The sequence below is a fragment of the Anas acuta genome, chromosome 12 (assembly GCF_963932015.1).
Source record: "Anas acuta chromosome 12, bAnaAcu1.1, whole genome shotgun sequence".
Lineage (NCBI taxonomy): Eukaryota > Metazoa > Chordata > Aves > Anseriformes > Anatidae > Anas > Anas acuta.
The window spans coordinates 2747705-2762256 of NC_088990.1; the positions used below are offsets into that span (position 1 = coordinate 2747705).

At 40.5% G+C, this 14552-nt stretch overlaps 1 long non-coding RNA gene across 4 annotated transcripts in view; it reads left to right on the forward strand.

Moving 5' to 3' along the window:
* The window catches only part of LOC137863331 (uncharacterized), a 15820-nt gene extending 1268 nt beyond the window's left edge, over positions 1-14552 (forward strand). For 2 of the 4 annotated variants that reach the window (XR_011100869.1, XR_011100872.1), the window contains one exon: positions 5089-14552. This is a non-coding gene — a long non-coding RNA (uncharacterized lncRNA). The remainder of the gene's footprint in view (positions 1-5088) is intronic. The other 2 variants (XR_011100871.1, XR_011100870.1) reach the window with 2 other exon arrangements.

Here is a 14552-nt window from a genome sequence, read left to right on the forward strand (position 1 = left end):
TGTGAGGAAAGAAACCCCCAGGCACCCGCGGCAGCGCTGTGCATCAGTTACCGTCTGCTGGGATGATAATGAGCCATAACCTGATCCTTTCCACTTAAAAATGCTTCACGCTGCCTCAGAGCTTCCGAGTGAAGAAAACAAGACACTCATAACAAAGATACACAGGGTGCAACCGAATCCCCACTCAGACATCAGAGAATTTAGGAAGGAGCATCACGGACTGTGCTCACCCCTTCTGCTACCACAGGCCTCCGGCGAGTCCCCAGCAGATCCTGCACGGCTTGGATCAATCCTTTTTATCTCCAGGTGAACTCCCCAAATCTAGAACACCCAAATTTGGTGAACACCCAAAATCTAGAGTCTGAAAGTGCTGCTCCTGCTTCTGCCACTTTCAGAGGTTACTCTGCTGCACTGAGTTGTGCACTGAGATGTGTAAGGGCTGGGGTATATTTATAGCTGTGTAGTTAAAAGTTTCCATCTCACATCCTATTTGTGATCCTATATTGAACTTTGTCATTAACAAACATGACTTTTTCAAGCCTAGTTTTACCCTCCAGAAATGCTACTAGTTTCAAGTAATATTTAAATAACACAGATTAACTATTTTTAGTTATCCTTTTGTAAAAGTTGCTCTCACTTTTGTGTTTGGGGTTTTGTTTGTCATATGGGAGCTGGGAAACAGCCTTTATTTACGTTTTTCATATGTGTAAGTACTACTTCCTCTTGCACCAAATTGCAGATGTTCCTTAGCTGGAACTGTTTCATCCTACATGAGGACAATGTGTCTTCTGGCTGAACTGAAAATCATGATCCCTACATTGCTCTACAGTTATCACTCGTTGAACTTAAGACATTAAGAAGCAGAGACATTTTTTTGCGCACCATGTAGCACAGAAATTTCCACGGATTGCCATGTATATGAGCAGCAGCAGGGGCTATTTCCAGCTAAGACGGGTTAATGCATTTGATTGTTTTGATTAAATGTGTTCTTCACAAGGCTGAGAGGCAAAACTGAAACAGCAGAAGGAAATACAGATCCAAACAGCAGTCAGTTGACAGCAGTGCATGAGGTTAAAGGCTTATATTCTTCTGAGCCCTAGGTTAATTTTGTTCCTGCTCAGGCAAGCCCCAGATGAGAATATACAAACCCTCAGGAAATGTCATTGTCAGCGAAGACAGTTTCTGGCTGCTCTGCTCTTTCTTTGTGCCCCCCTCCTGAATCATGCTGCTGCTGTTATGGGATGGTCTGGGACACCTCCTGCGCAGCTGAAACATGGCCAAAAAGCAGAGGTCAGGCCTGAAATAACAGAGGACTATGTGCTCTGGGACTGACAGCTTTTAATGTGAGAAAAGTCATTCAGCACTGGCATTTCTGCTGCATTAATTGCCATTAGTGTCATCCTTGCGGGAACACTAAATTCATTGCAAACCTTGAATTAGCGCTCTCTCATAATTCTTCAGTTTGTGCTTGGACACGACCATTTGTAGAGGCAGCACATTCCAAGGAACTGGAGCAGAGACAAGGAATGATACTTGGATGCTCAATTTAACAAAAAGAAGCAGAGGTCATACTCATAACTGTGTATTTCCAGTTCTGTTCTGGAAATTCATAGAGCCGCTGCCAAAAGTCCCAAGCTTTTGCCTCGGCAGCACTGTTAACATGCAGATGTGTGCTGGGCTATCAACTCAGAGCTGCTCAGCCCCAGGCACTGAGCATCAGGCTCCTTCCGTACAACCTCACTTCATCCTCCCATTTTTCTCCTGTAACCAGCTCCTGAGAGAAATCCTGGGTGAATAAAAGTAAGGCAAATCTAACCACCATCTTCAGTACTTGTAGCGTTCCCATGAGGTCATGGTTTCTCTGCAGAAAACACCAGTTGGATTTGCTATGGAAAGAGAAGAAAAAGAAACAAGAATGGATAGCATTTGCTGCTAGTGCCATCTCTTCTGGCTCTGTCTTCCCCACGTGCAGTTTGCAAAGCCCATCACTTTGCAAAACGCAGCGAAAGATTTGGAGTTGGAAGTTGCAATGTCTCAGACCTGTCCTTGAATGGCTGTTGACCCACATTCCCATTTCTCAGATGAAAGGAGCCACTGGCTTCCCAGGGCAGAAGGCAGGAAGGACAAAAGCAAAGCCCCACAACCTACTCTGTTCTATCAGAGGAGAAATATTTCCTGAGGGGAAAATCCAATCAATACTTTGCAATTTTCTAACAAGCCATGAATCATTGCAATTATTCAGAGATAATTCAAGCTTTCCAATCCAGCTGCTAAATTAGAGAAAAGCAGACTCTTAGCACTCACTACCCTTAGCTTGACATGTCAGTCTGAAAAACAAACTTCAAACGTAAAATAGATTAACAGAAGTAATAAGAAGAAAACTCTTTAAAAAAAAATGGACAAAATTAAAGGGTTTATGATGTACAAGGAGTTCTATTTTTCTGGTAATTCTATGCCAGCGGTAGTAGCAATAAAAATGTGTGGAGTTGATTTTTCTGATGATAATTACTTGAATTCCAGTACACGCTGTATTATTTTATTTTTATTTTTTTTTTGTAGTTCTACAGCTCATATTAATAGAAATGGACCAAATCAAAAATATTTCCTATAAGTCAGCCCTTTCTTTCCTAACCCTGGAGCTGGAATAACAAAGGATCTGGAGCTGAATGTCAACCTATTCAAAGTCAAACCTCATCCTGGTTTAGCTGTTCTCCAGGGATCCGTATGGCACTGAAGAAAGAGTGGGAAGGGAGCAGCTCCAGAAAAATTAACATTCTGGAAGCATTTTTTTGTTAGGCCAATATTACAGTAAGCAGAAGAGAAGGAATATCTTCTGCACCCTTGGGCAACAGGAATCGAACACAGGAGACTCAATGACTTGGTGTTTCTTGTGATGACTGTCAGAATGAAGTCATCAGCTTCCTGCATCCATTTTGGACTCGATGCATATCTCCTTGTCTCTGTCTGTTGCCTCCAGAGACAAATTAGCAAGATAATACTGGCAGCTCCAAGGTAACTGCTGGCCAAGATATAATTTCTGAGACATGGCTCAAAATCTTAGTCTTACTGACCTGCGACAGAATTTTATTTCCTACCTAAGGCCAAAATCTTCTTGCTGTTTGTATATTTAATAGGATTGTCACTACCAGACAAACACAATGTAGAGGACAGTAGTGCAAGCATTATCACGCTGCCCATCACCTTCTAATTTGGATTCAAAGGGTCAGCCCTCGGGAAGGAAGGAGGCAGTCTGACTTCTGTGGCCCGTTCATTCACTGCTGAAATAACCAGCAGAGCTGGCTGGCTGTGCTCAGCATAGCGATGCTCGTTATGAAGCTCTACAAATTATCCAGGGAGCCAGGCTGAGGCTATAAAACTTTGCTCATTAAAATCATTAGAGAGCTGTCAGATGGAACAACTGGGATGCCTTTGATCTGGCAGAATACCCTTCCTCCTGCTCGCAGACTTTGGGAACCATCCAGTTCCCCATAATTATTTTTTTCAAGTCATTCAAACAATACTCATTGTTTTTTCATAGAGTGCAATAACTTCTTGAGGCAAACTGGAGGCTGTAACAGCTATAACAAGACTAATTCATTAAATGGAAACCCTGATATTTCAATGATTCCTCCATAAATATGTTCATAATTGGTTTTGCCAAGAAAGTGACAAAATGTTGCTCATAATCCCAAATATATCCCTTATAAATCCACTAGGTGTCCTACTGTTTTCAAGTAATTAGGCTCAATTCTATTTATTTATTTATCTATTTCCTAATTTTGCCAGTGAGAAATTGGTTCGAGTTTTTGTGGAATTAGGTCTGGGTTTCCAGGCTGAAGAAACGTGTACGTATGGTTTATGCAACAGCAGGACATCTGGCTCACGGCGGCAGCTCTTTTGGCAAATGCCACTAACGTTTCCCACAGAGACCAACTCAAGGTTAGGGGCTGGAAAAGAAAAGGGAAAAGAATCTGCCTTCCTCTCCTGGGAATGCTAAACAATGTCCATCAGAGCCAAATCCTCTCCTAGGTCAACCTTGGGCTGCTATTTATAGGACTGCTAAAGTGAGCCCAATGCTGACCTTAAAGGTGGTAGCAAAATGTGTCCTTAATCACAGCCGCTCCGCTCAGGCTGCAATTTTGACATTCCTGGTCACCGTTCCAGTCCTTGATGGGCTCCTGCTGCCTGCCAGCACTCGCGCCTGTCTGCAAAGGCCAGCACAGCACCCGCTCACGAGGTGTCCTGTCACTGCAAACACGGAGGGCATGTCAAATATACGCCAAGAAAAGCAGCCTGTAAAACAGCCAAAGGATAATTTTCTCATCCCAGAAAATAGTTGGGGTGGAGCGCAGCCACCGTCAAGCTGCTTGGCTGCTTCTTCGTTGTGCAACCCAGAGCACATGCAGTGGGTGAAGTCATGCTGCTTGGGACATCCCTCAGCCACCCTGGGATCTGTTGCTCGCACTGAGTCTCACCACGGCAATCTAAACTTCCCTGAAACAGTCATCTCTGTAGACATACAGAAAGCATTTTTCATTTCACGTCTTTCAGTGCTCAGAAAGGGGTATTTGTAATTTTTCGGTGAGGGATGACGACAAGGTTATTTTTTAGGTCTTGTCGCAGAAGCACAAATCTCATACTGTATAAACCCTCTGTAGGCTTACCCTCTGCCAAGTGGTGATTGTTGCTTTTACAAATTCCCTTCTCATTCACTCTAGATGCACAGGGGTGTCACATCTTGAACTTAACCTAAATCTACATGATGCAAGCAATGACAAAATCAGATTTATTTCCATTTAAAAAATGCCGGAGAAAAAGATGCTCTCAAACAATGATTTTGTCTCCCAGGTGCTTCATGGGCAGAAATACTGCCCACAGCTATTGGCTTTGCAAATAGGCACCAGAGAAGTGTCAGCACCAGCTTAGTCACGGGCTGCAAGGGGAAATCAGAGGGGGATCAAGAGCCTCATGTCCTTGGCCCATCAGGATTCCTTGCCATCAGGCGTTGCGCATCACGGGAAGTGCCGAGCATCTGTCCTCTGCCATGTGGTATATTACTGCCTCTATTTCTTGCTATTTGTTTTGAAGGTATGACAGTCATTTTCCTGACAACCTGCGAGAAGAAAAGATACTCCAATCTTCCGCCTGTATGTATATATAGATACCTGCTGCAGCACCATCCATATGCAGCCTGCACCATATGCTAGCTGTGACAGAGAGTAACCTGGTCCAGCGCGTGTGTTTGCTGTTGTACATAACAAATACCTCAAGCCTTGCCATGATTCAGTGCATTATGCATGGGAGCCATCTGGTCCCGTAGCTTAAGAAGCAAACTGCAAATTTGATAAAAGCACAAATGGTCGCAATGAGAGAGACTGGAAAGATGTGTTGATATTCCACGCAGGAGTCTCCTTCCGTTGGGGCTAATCTCATCACCTATTGCCTCTTTCCTGCTCCTTTCTCTGGAAAGCTGCTGCCAGACAGGTCGCACTCTCAGCTCTGTGAGTATGCTCACCTTTGGGATGTTAAAAATGTGTTTCATGTGCCTGAGCAAACCTCCTGGGACAAGATTTTTCTCACCAGCCAGCTGTGCAGTAAGCAAACTGCAAGATGTTTGGAGCACAGCACATTTTATGGAGCTTGGATTGATCAAGGATTCTGTCTGGTTTAAAATGCAGTATCAATTATGATTATTCATTAATATTGTGTCATCACTGTGCAGAATTATGCTTTATGGTTTTGACAGACTGAAAAGAGGTCCTTCTCAGCTTGTCTAGATGTGCTCAACTCCGGAGCGGAGATGTACTCCAGGGATACCAGGAGCAACAAGGAGCCCAGTGCAGTGAAGGGGGCAGAGTTGTGGATTGGCTTGGATTTGGTAAGAGTTTGTGAACAACTTGGCCAAGAGCCTGGGTTACTAAAACCGGCTTAATTAGATTTTGTATCCAGGCCGGGTTTCTCCCATTCTGAGCCTGCTTTCTGGTGTTTGGAGGGCACAGCGAAGGCAGGCAGACAGAAGCTGCCTATTCTAGCAAATATCTGCAGGGAATGCACAAGCTTCAGAGAGGTCCACATTTGTTTCCTCTGACACTGAATTAATGGGAATTGATGTATTGATTCTGCAATTCTCCTAAAGATTGCTTCACATTCTGGCACGTTTCCAAGCTGGTTAGACGCAAGGTGCACACAATTCAAGACAGATATTTAATTATTCTTATATGAATACAGTTGGAAAAAAGTCTGCTCTCTGTGAAATCCAGGAAATAATAACATTATGATAATGAAAATAGTGCAGCTGTTCCTGCTTTATATTGACTATTTTCATGTCCCAGCGCTCCTTTTGCTTTAATACAACCAACCCCTCCAATATCACAGAAATCTGAAGACATTTGCTACTAGTAGAAATAAATTCAGTAGTTTTCGTTTTGTTTTCCTTTACCCATGTGAGTGTACACACTTCAGGGGAAATGTGATCTGGTGTTCTGTGTGTGTAGAATACACAGGGTTATGGTAGAGCTCTACCAAATTGAGCTACTACTACTACTGGTGTTAAGCAATAATAACCTGAGACAGTCATTTACCAGTCTCATGGGTTTAAATCAACAGTCTTTGTGGATTTTTCCTCATTTAACTATTTAAATATACTGCCTCATATGCTCTACTTGTAGACTGCCTGAACATCTCTGTGCCAAGCAAGCTCCTGGTCCTAGATATGAGACAGCATCTTGCATTAGGGGTGGAGTAACAGGCTTGTTTTCATGCTTTGATCACTGTGTTGCTGCTTTTATGATCTCACTAGGAAAGTTACTTGATGTTTCTTTATTTTGAGTGTCAGCACAGTTTCTGCAAATGTTTGAAGTCATCTTTGTATTTCATTTATTTTTTGGCAAAACAGCATCCATCTGCAGTTTGGGAATAGAACATGTAACAAACTGCATACAACTCCAAAGCACAGAACATGAAATTTCTGGGCAAAATTCTCCTCCATTTACATAACTCTGGAGTAGTGTCTTCATCTTTCCCATTGTTACTCTGAAACCCATTCTCATTTTGTTGCGTCAGACCCAAAGGATCTACCATGTATGGGTAAATATGATTTCATCACAACTGTTGTAATTTCCTAGGGAAATTTACAATCTCAGAGGAAGTACGTAAAGATGCATTTACAGTACATGGGCCTCAACGCTCTAAGAAATACACCACTGTCACTTGTTCTCTGTTAGTAGTTTTCGGCAGAAATAAAAAGACGATGTAGGTGGAGAAGTGCCTGAATTATCTGGAGCAGAGACTTCCTCCGTATACACGAGTAGAGAATCTGCACTGTGTGGCTGAACTCATTTTTCAAAAAATATGTTCAATAGCTCTTTCTTTAAACAAAGAAAAAGCTTGCTGTGAGCTATTTGATATTTACTTGTATAACTCTGTTCCTTGGCTGTCCAGGCTCTGGAAGTGCTGTTCTGCCACCAGAAGACAGATTGTCTGGGTTGGGAGCCCCAGCCCTGATTCAGGGAAGCACATGGTTTCCTTACGATGATTATGATGGTTATAATTACTATTCAGTATATGGTGCAATTGTTGTGGTGTTTAAAAGAGAACAAAACAAAACAAAGCAGTTTTGGAGAGGAAAACACAACATTAGAGAAAAAAAAAAAAAAGTAAAATAGGAAGTGGTTGACCTTCAGGAGATAATTCTATCTGCAAGTGTCTGCTGTCCAGTGTTTCCAGTGATCAGAAAATGGAAAGAAAAAAATCCATTAAATATCCCAGTGCTCCTACTAATGCACCTCCTTTTCTGTAGGTGTAATATTTTACATCTTCTATTCAACAGCTGTTGGTGTCAAAGGCCAAGCACAATGTACGTCGAATACAGGGACCGAAGTTTTTCATCAGCTGCTGAAGGCAAAACCAACTAAAGCTGTAGCAGATGTTCACTTACTTCCTGTCTGCTTATCAGCCCCGCAAAGGCACTTCTTTTTTGTACTTGTTATGCCAAGTGTAACTATGGAGATCTAATACAAGCTGCGCAAGAGCGATACAGTGAATGGTTCCTTACGTATTTGGTTATGAATGATCAAGCAAAATATTATGGTTTCTAAGAACTCCCTCAAATTTTTCAGCATGTACATTAGTCATACCCCTCTTACAACAAGAAAACAGCAGTGTACAAAATAATTTAAGAAACAGTACATTACCATGGCTCTATAAAGACTAAAATAAATAACATTACTGAACTGTTACTCATTAAACCTCCCATAAGATCCTCTTACGTTAGGCCTGCCCTTCCAACTGGGGCAGTTGTCAGAGAAGAGCCCATGCAATGCATTTAGGTTACACCAACTGAACAATAGTTGCCATGCTTGATGATAATTGCATTCTTTAGGTTTAAAAAAAATAAATAAATAGAGTTAGCATCTGCTGGGATTCATTGACTTCAGCTCACGTCACTTGTGTAACATCAGAGTGAAGATGTTACGTTTGGCTTCCATATGTTCAGATTTTGCATGTTTTTTCTAGTACACCAATGAGGAGCAGTGTATCCCAACCAACTGTATTCCTCCAAGGCCTTGAATATGCTATAGAACAGAGTTCTTAACAATCAGTTTAAAAAATAAGTAACATTAAACATTTTTTTCAGTAATACAGGTGCACATCAACTGCTTTAATTCCTGTTTTTATTAGTTATTAGCAACTGTAAACTATAACTTTAATATGAATTACTATATGCAAGTGTGAAAACCGTATTCTGTCTAAACTTGGGCTTTGAGCTAGTTTAATAAGACTGATTTTCACACTGATGCATTTAAATTGATATGCATTCCCAGTACAGGCAAGACCTAGGGCAATTAGGTTTATTGCTTAATAGACTATAGTTCTTCTTCCCTTATGAAATCCAAATAAAGAAATTTACTTTACATAAATCCAAGCACAGGTGGCTTTGCTTTAAGGTTTAAACATTAACAGTAACAGAAAAGGACAGTTTTGGAATGGTTCCTCTGGCCGTAGGAACTGGTGCAGCAGGAAATCAAAATGACAGCTTTGGTCTACTGCTGGCAGACCTGGTTGTACACGGCCCTGTGGGAGACAAAAGGTTTCAGAGCCACAGTGGCTCTGCTGGCATTTGCCACGTTTCACATAATGCTCTCAAGGAAAAAGAGCACTAGGTGACCCTTACTGCCGCTTTTAAAATGTTGACAGCACTGCAAATCTGTGGAGTCCACACAAGCAGAGTTAACATGGAAAATGCAAACACTGGGGTTCCTCAAGCAGTCCTTCTGGTGCTGATAATTTGTATTACAACAAAATACAGGGGGCCAAATCCTCCAAGGAGATGAAGCACTTTGTTATGATTGGTTCCAAGAGAGGCAGGCATGGTAATTCTTCTGAAAAAATGAGCTTCTAACAGAAAGCTGTAGACCTAAAATTCAGTCTTTTGCCTTTCCCCAGAGCCGAGCAAAGACAAGACAACATAAGAAGCAGAAGGGAGTTGTTGTTGAAGATGAAGATATTGAGGGACTTTATGAAACACACAGATTTGCAGGCAAAAGATGCATTTGATGAATCTTTTCTTTGAAGCATCTGGAAAAACACCACAACAGGTACAATGCTGAAAGGGGAAAAGGAGAAAAAATGGGACCAGGGGATTAAACTCGTATAAACTGGGGGCTGAAGTTGGGAATGGGGAGCAGGTGAGCACAATTCTTTGGGTTAGTTCCTGGAAAGAATGCGGTAAAGATATTCAAAAATCAAGATACTGCTACTGTGACTGGGTAAGTGGATTTTCAGCTGAAGTGTTTGAAAATAGAGATCAGTATTTAGAATTAGACTGTAAAGGATAACACAGTAGGAAGGGGGATGGATGAGATGGCTTAACAGGGTTTCATTGTAGTCAAATTAATTCAGTTTAAATAATTAATTCTCTTTTAAATTGACTCTAGTCTGCACGCTTGACATTTTGGAAGAGCTGCCATTCCCCAGCCTTCTGGTAAACGCTTTTGCATCTGTTTTCCATTGTTTCCTTCTTGAAAAAAATCCTTGTCACTAACAGGAACCATCAGCAGCATGGAACAAATTGACTTGCCAAGGACATTTCCTCCAACCTCATTATTTATACTGGAAGTATTCTTTTTTGTATTACGAGTCAGGCCATGATTTAAAGAATTCGCCATACATTAAGTTAGTTTTATGCTGTCACTGTGAGTCAAATTCAAACTCAGTTAAGTGAATTACTCACATTACATCAACATTTGGCCATACTTTTTCAAGGAGGTGATCAAGCGGTTGTTAATGAATCCACAGTTATTTCTGCTGGTGTTCACATACAGAGCTCATCACCACTGCAGCAGTCTCCCCATGGTATGAAGGGTATGGATCAGATGTGTCACTTTCCCTCTTTTGCTGTTTTGACTTGTAAGTGGCTGAGATGGAGCAGACCCAATGTAAGACTTGGGGTAGCTTGGGTTAAACAAAGAGGTTTTGTATTTTTTTCTCAAGGTGCATTGGTTTGTGTTCAATCTCCTGTCCTTTGTCAGCTCCAGGCTGCAGACTGGGTGCTAAGAAAGTGTTCATCTCCTCTAAATGTTCATGTTGAAGGTGGCAGAACTGTTTTGGAAGATGGATACAAACATAAATACTGAAGAGAGTTCTGCTTGTGTGAGGGCTCTGTTGAGGTTAGGAGCAGATTTTTTTTTTTTTTTTCTCCTTTAGGCAAGCTGGACCAAACCCTCAGCGAGCTCAGAAAAGGGCAGAAACTCAATGTGACCTGTATCTGTGGTGACTCACTGGTGAGATTTAATGTTACTCTGTTTACCTCTGTTTCTGAGCAGTTGTTCACATTTTAAACTACATGCTTACCTAGCCCAATGGATAGATGAGGATAATTAAGGCCCAATATAATATGGCAAGTAGGTGTAATAATGTATGGGAACATTCCAAAGCAGTTAGAGAAGAGAAGAATTTCAGATAATTAGGAGAGGAATTGGAGAGTGATGCAGATTTTAAAAGTACCCAAGATAAAATAACAGATACTAAAAATATCTATATTGAGATGAAATCCTCATGGCTCAGTACTTGAGCCAACCTCCATTCTTTAGGAATTTGTAAGACAATTGTCCAAATAGGGTTGGCTATGGTGTATTTCCTTATTCTGGTGGGCTTGCACTTACACTTCAAAGCATCTTATGCAGAAAAAAACACAGGTCTGTCTTAACAGTGCAATTACAATATTTTTAATATGTTCTGAAATAGCTGTAGCTTTTTAAAAATTAGTCTTATTTCTATGTAGCAAAAATACTAATAATGAAATTTCTGTATCTTGAAGGACAAAGTCAATGACAGCAGGGCCTGAGATGCATTTTTTCAGTCAGGACACATTTTTTAAATACCTGTGAACCTCTAGCTAATAGTCAAGGAATTATGAATCTAGCTTGCAAACGAAATACTGAAGTGCCATTTTTTCTTCTTTTCTGCATGATGTGTTTTCTGACTAGGTACGAGATTTTGAAAGTATTGAAACTACTGAAAGGATTGAAAGCATTTTGAAAGAAAAAATCATTTTGAAGTGCTATAGAGTTTCAGAAAAGCAGTAGAGCTGTGTTATGAGAACATCAGCTACAATTTGGGTCAGATTTTCAGTGCAGATGTGTCAGATGCATTTCTTGGAAACCCTCCACAACAGTTAGGGAGAAGAGTGACCCAATGTTTTCGCACCGCACAAAACAACTGTTCTTTTTGCTGATGTCATTTGTATGAAGCACTGCTCACATTTCTAAAGCAGTGTCCTGTTGAAGCTTGTTCAGGAGCAGAGTTTTTCTCATGGAACGGTTTCAGACAGGGAGTGTAAAAAATCTCCTTGGTGCGTCTTGACAGATCTCAATCAGACTTGTCGGTTTTCTGAATTTTAATGATCTAGTTTTATTTCCAGATAATGGTTATTTATGTAAATGAGATGTCTTATAAATAAATATGGAAATTATTCCATAATGTTAATTATAGGCCTTATGGTTTAAATACTTGAAAAATTAAAGGCAAATGGTGACATGGATTGTTTTTGAGTTTATTAACTTAATTATTTTGGTGGTTTGCTTTATTTTAACATGACTTCCATATGTGTTTCCTCAACTAAAGAAAACTATATTACGTGCCTGGGTATGTCAAAGGATAATAAAAATCAAAATGCGTCATACAGTAGAAGTAGGAATAGGAAACTGAGATTTCAGAATGTGTTTGTCTAAGAATCAAATAAATTAGTTTTTCTTGGAGAATCTCAGCTTAAGTGTTGTTATCCCATTACTCAAAAATTAAATAGTTTTAAATTAATTATAATACTTTGCACTTATATAGCTGTTTCTCTTGAGAATCTCAATAATGTTCTACAAACATTAATTAAGCCTAATAGTACCCCTGAGAAGTGGTTAACAGATAGATATACTTCACTTAACCCATCGTGCTATGAGTGATCTTTGGAATAAAATACAAAAAATGTAAACAGCAGGACTACACAAGGGCCTGAACTAAGTAGTGGGGCGTGTTTAGTTATATGGAATGGAATTACTTGGACTAGCCATGATTTGAAGATAAATATAAGTACAAAAACCAAGGAACCTAGATCTGTAAGTGACCAAAAGTGGTTGTATGTCTGGTGTGAAAGAAGGTACCCACAGCACCACAGCATCACACCGAGTGACTCTGGGTGATAAATGGGACTGATTCAGAGAAAAGACTGCTATTTGTGGAAATCATCTCCAGCTGGGCCAAAGAGCATGAGTCCAAATCAAACCTCTAAGGGTGATGCATGAACAGCAGCGATAACAGTTAAGTCCTTACTCTCACCCTTGAGGGTACAGGGACTGCTGAAAATAGCAACAAAACAGCAGTATCAGTGCGTACGTTTACAGCCTGAGACTGTTATTTTTGCTGGCAAATCTGCATGCATAATTTCCTTCCTGATATTGCTCCACAAAGAGAAGCTTTTTTTTTTTTTTTCTTTTTACCTTGTTTTAACGATGAGAGCAATACTTAAAGTGGGTTAGTGCTGGACCAAGCAACAGGTTGTTTTCCTACATGTGTTAGGACTTGGACTATCCTCAAGCAACCTTTCTGCTGTCCCATTCTCAAAAAATCTGTAAATGTTTGTTTCAGAGCTCCCAGTGTCTACAGGTAGAGCCACTCCAGAAATATTCCCCAGCTGTACATACAAATTTGCCTTCTAACAGAAGAGGTATGGCATCACTTACTTGATACCCCTACACACAGAGACACATCCAAGCTCAGTGTTAACTGTTTTCTCACCAATTAATACCAATGGCCATCTGATGGGCTTCCTTCATTGGATATCTGATAGTAGCTGCATTGCTGCAATGCCTTGTGAACAGATTTAGCATTTGCTGAGGAAAACTTTATCTTGCACAGCTTTAAATCTTGAAAAGCACACTTGGATACTCTGAGGAAGCAACACAGCACTGAAAAATGATAACTTTGCATACATTTTTTGTTTACAGAAATGACTCAGGAACATTTGGGTCTCCTCCCTTTGGGTAAGTTTTCTTTCCTTTTTGTTTCCCAGCATTTCTCTGCTTTTGGGACTACAAACTCCCACATAAATATTGGCAGTAAATCCTTGCTGAGAAAGTCTACCTGCTGGAGAAAAATCTGCTCATTTTATCTAAGTGGAATGCCTAGACACTACAATTAAACTTTATCCTTGCTCATATACAACAAAATTCTTTATTTACATTTTGTGGATTGCAAACCCTGACATACACAACTCCGATGCCTAATGAACCTCCCTGCAGTGCTTCCGCTGAGCTCAGTGGCCTTTGGATCAGGCCCCATGTTTGCTTCGTTTCCCCATATTTTTAGCTGCTTCAGTAAGTTCTTTATCTAGAAAAGGGTCTGAGGCTTCTTTTTTGCATATATGCATGATATTCGATTGCCTCTTTTATAATTTATAGCCAGTAGTTTCCCTGGAGTGCAAAAGCTTTTCAGAAAGACTACAGTTGAAGCAGGAAAAGGAAGGGTAACTGCACCACTGTATTGCTGCATCACAATATTTAAATACTTTCTTATTTCATAATCTGCCTTAGAATTTAATTATTCAAAGTAGGGACAGTCTCTTTATGTCAAAAGGGTTAAGTTCCATATTTTCAAATATGCATGTTGTAAAAAAAAAGAAAAAAGAAAGAAAATGTTGCTTCATTTCCAGTGTGATTCCAGCTTGCCAAAGGCTCCATTTCATTGCATAAGCCTCCGGATATAGATCCATTACTGTATCATAAAGTGGGTTACTGGACAAGGTAAGGCCATCCATCCTCTGAAATGCAGAGTGTTGTTTTGCCAGTTACATGGGTTTATAATTATCCATTATCATTATCTTTACAGTTATTTTTACCGAGGTTACAGATATGTCATGTCTCTTCTGCTGAGTTCTTTTGGAGCCTCATTCTTCCCCCAAAGAGACGTGGATGAGCAGTGCACAGAGCACTTAGCACATAGCACACATAGCACACAGCACAGCCAAATAAGTTCAAAAGGAATAAAATTGGTAAGAAAATGGC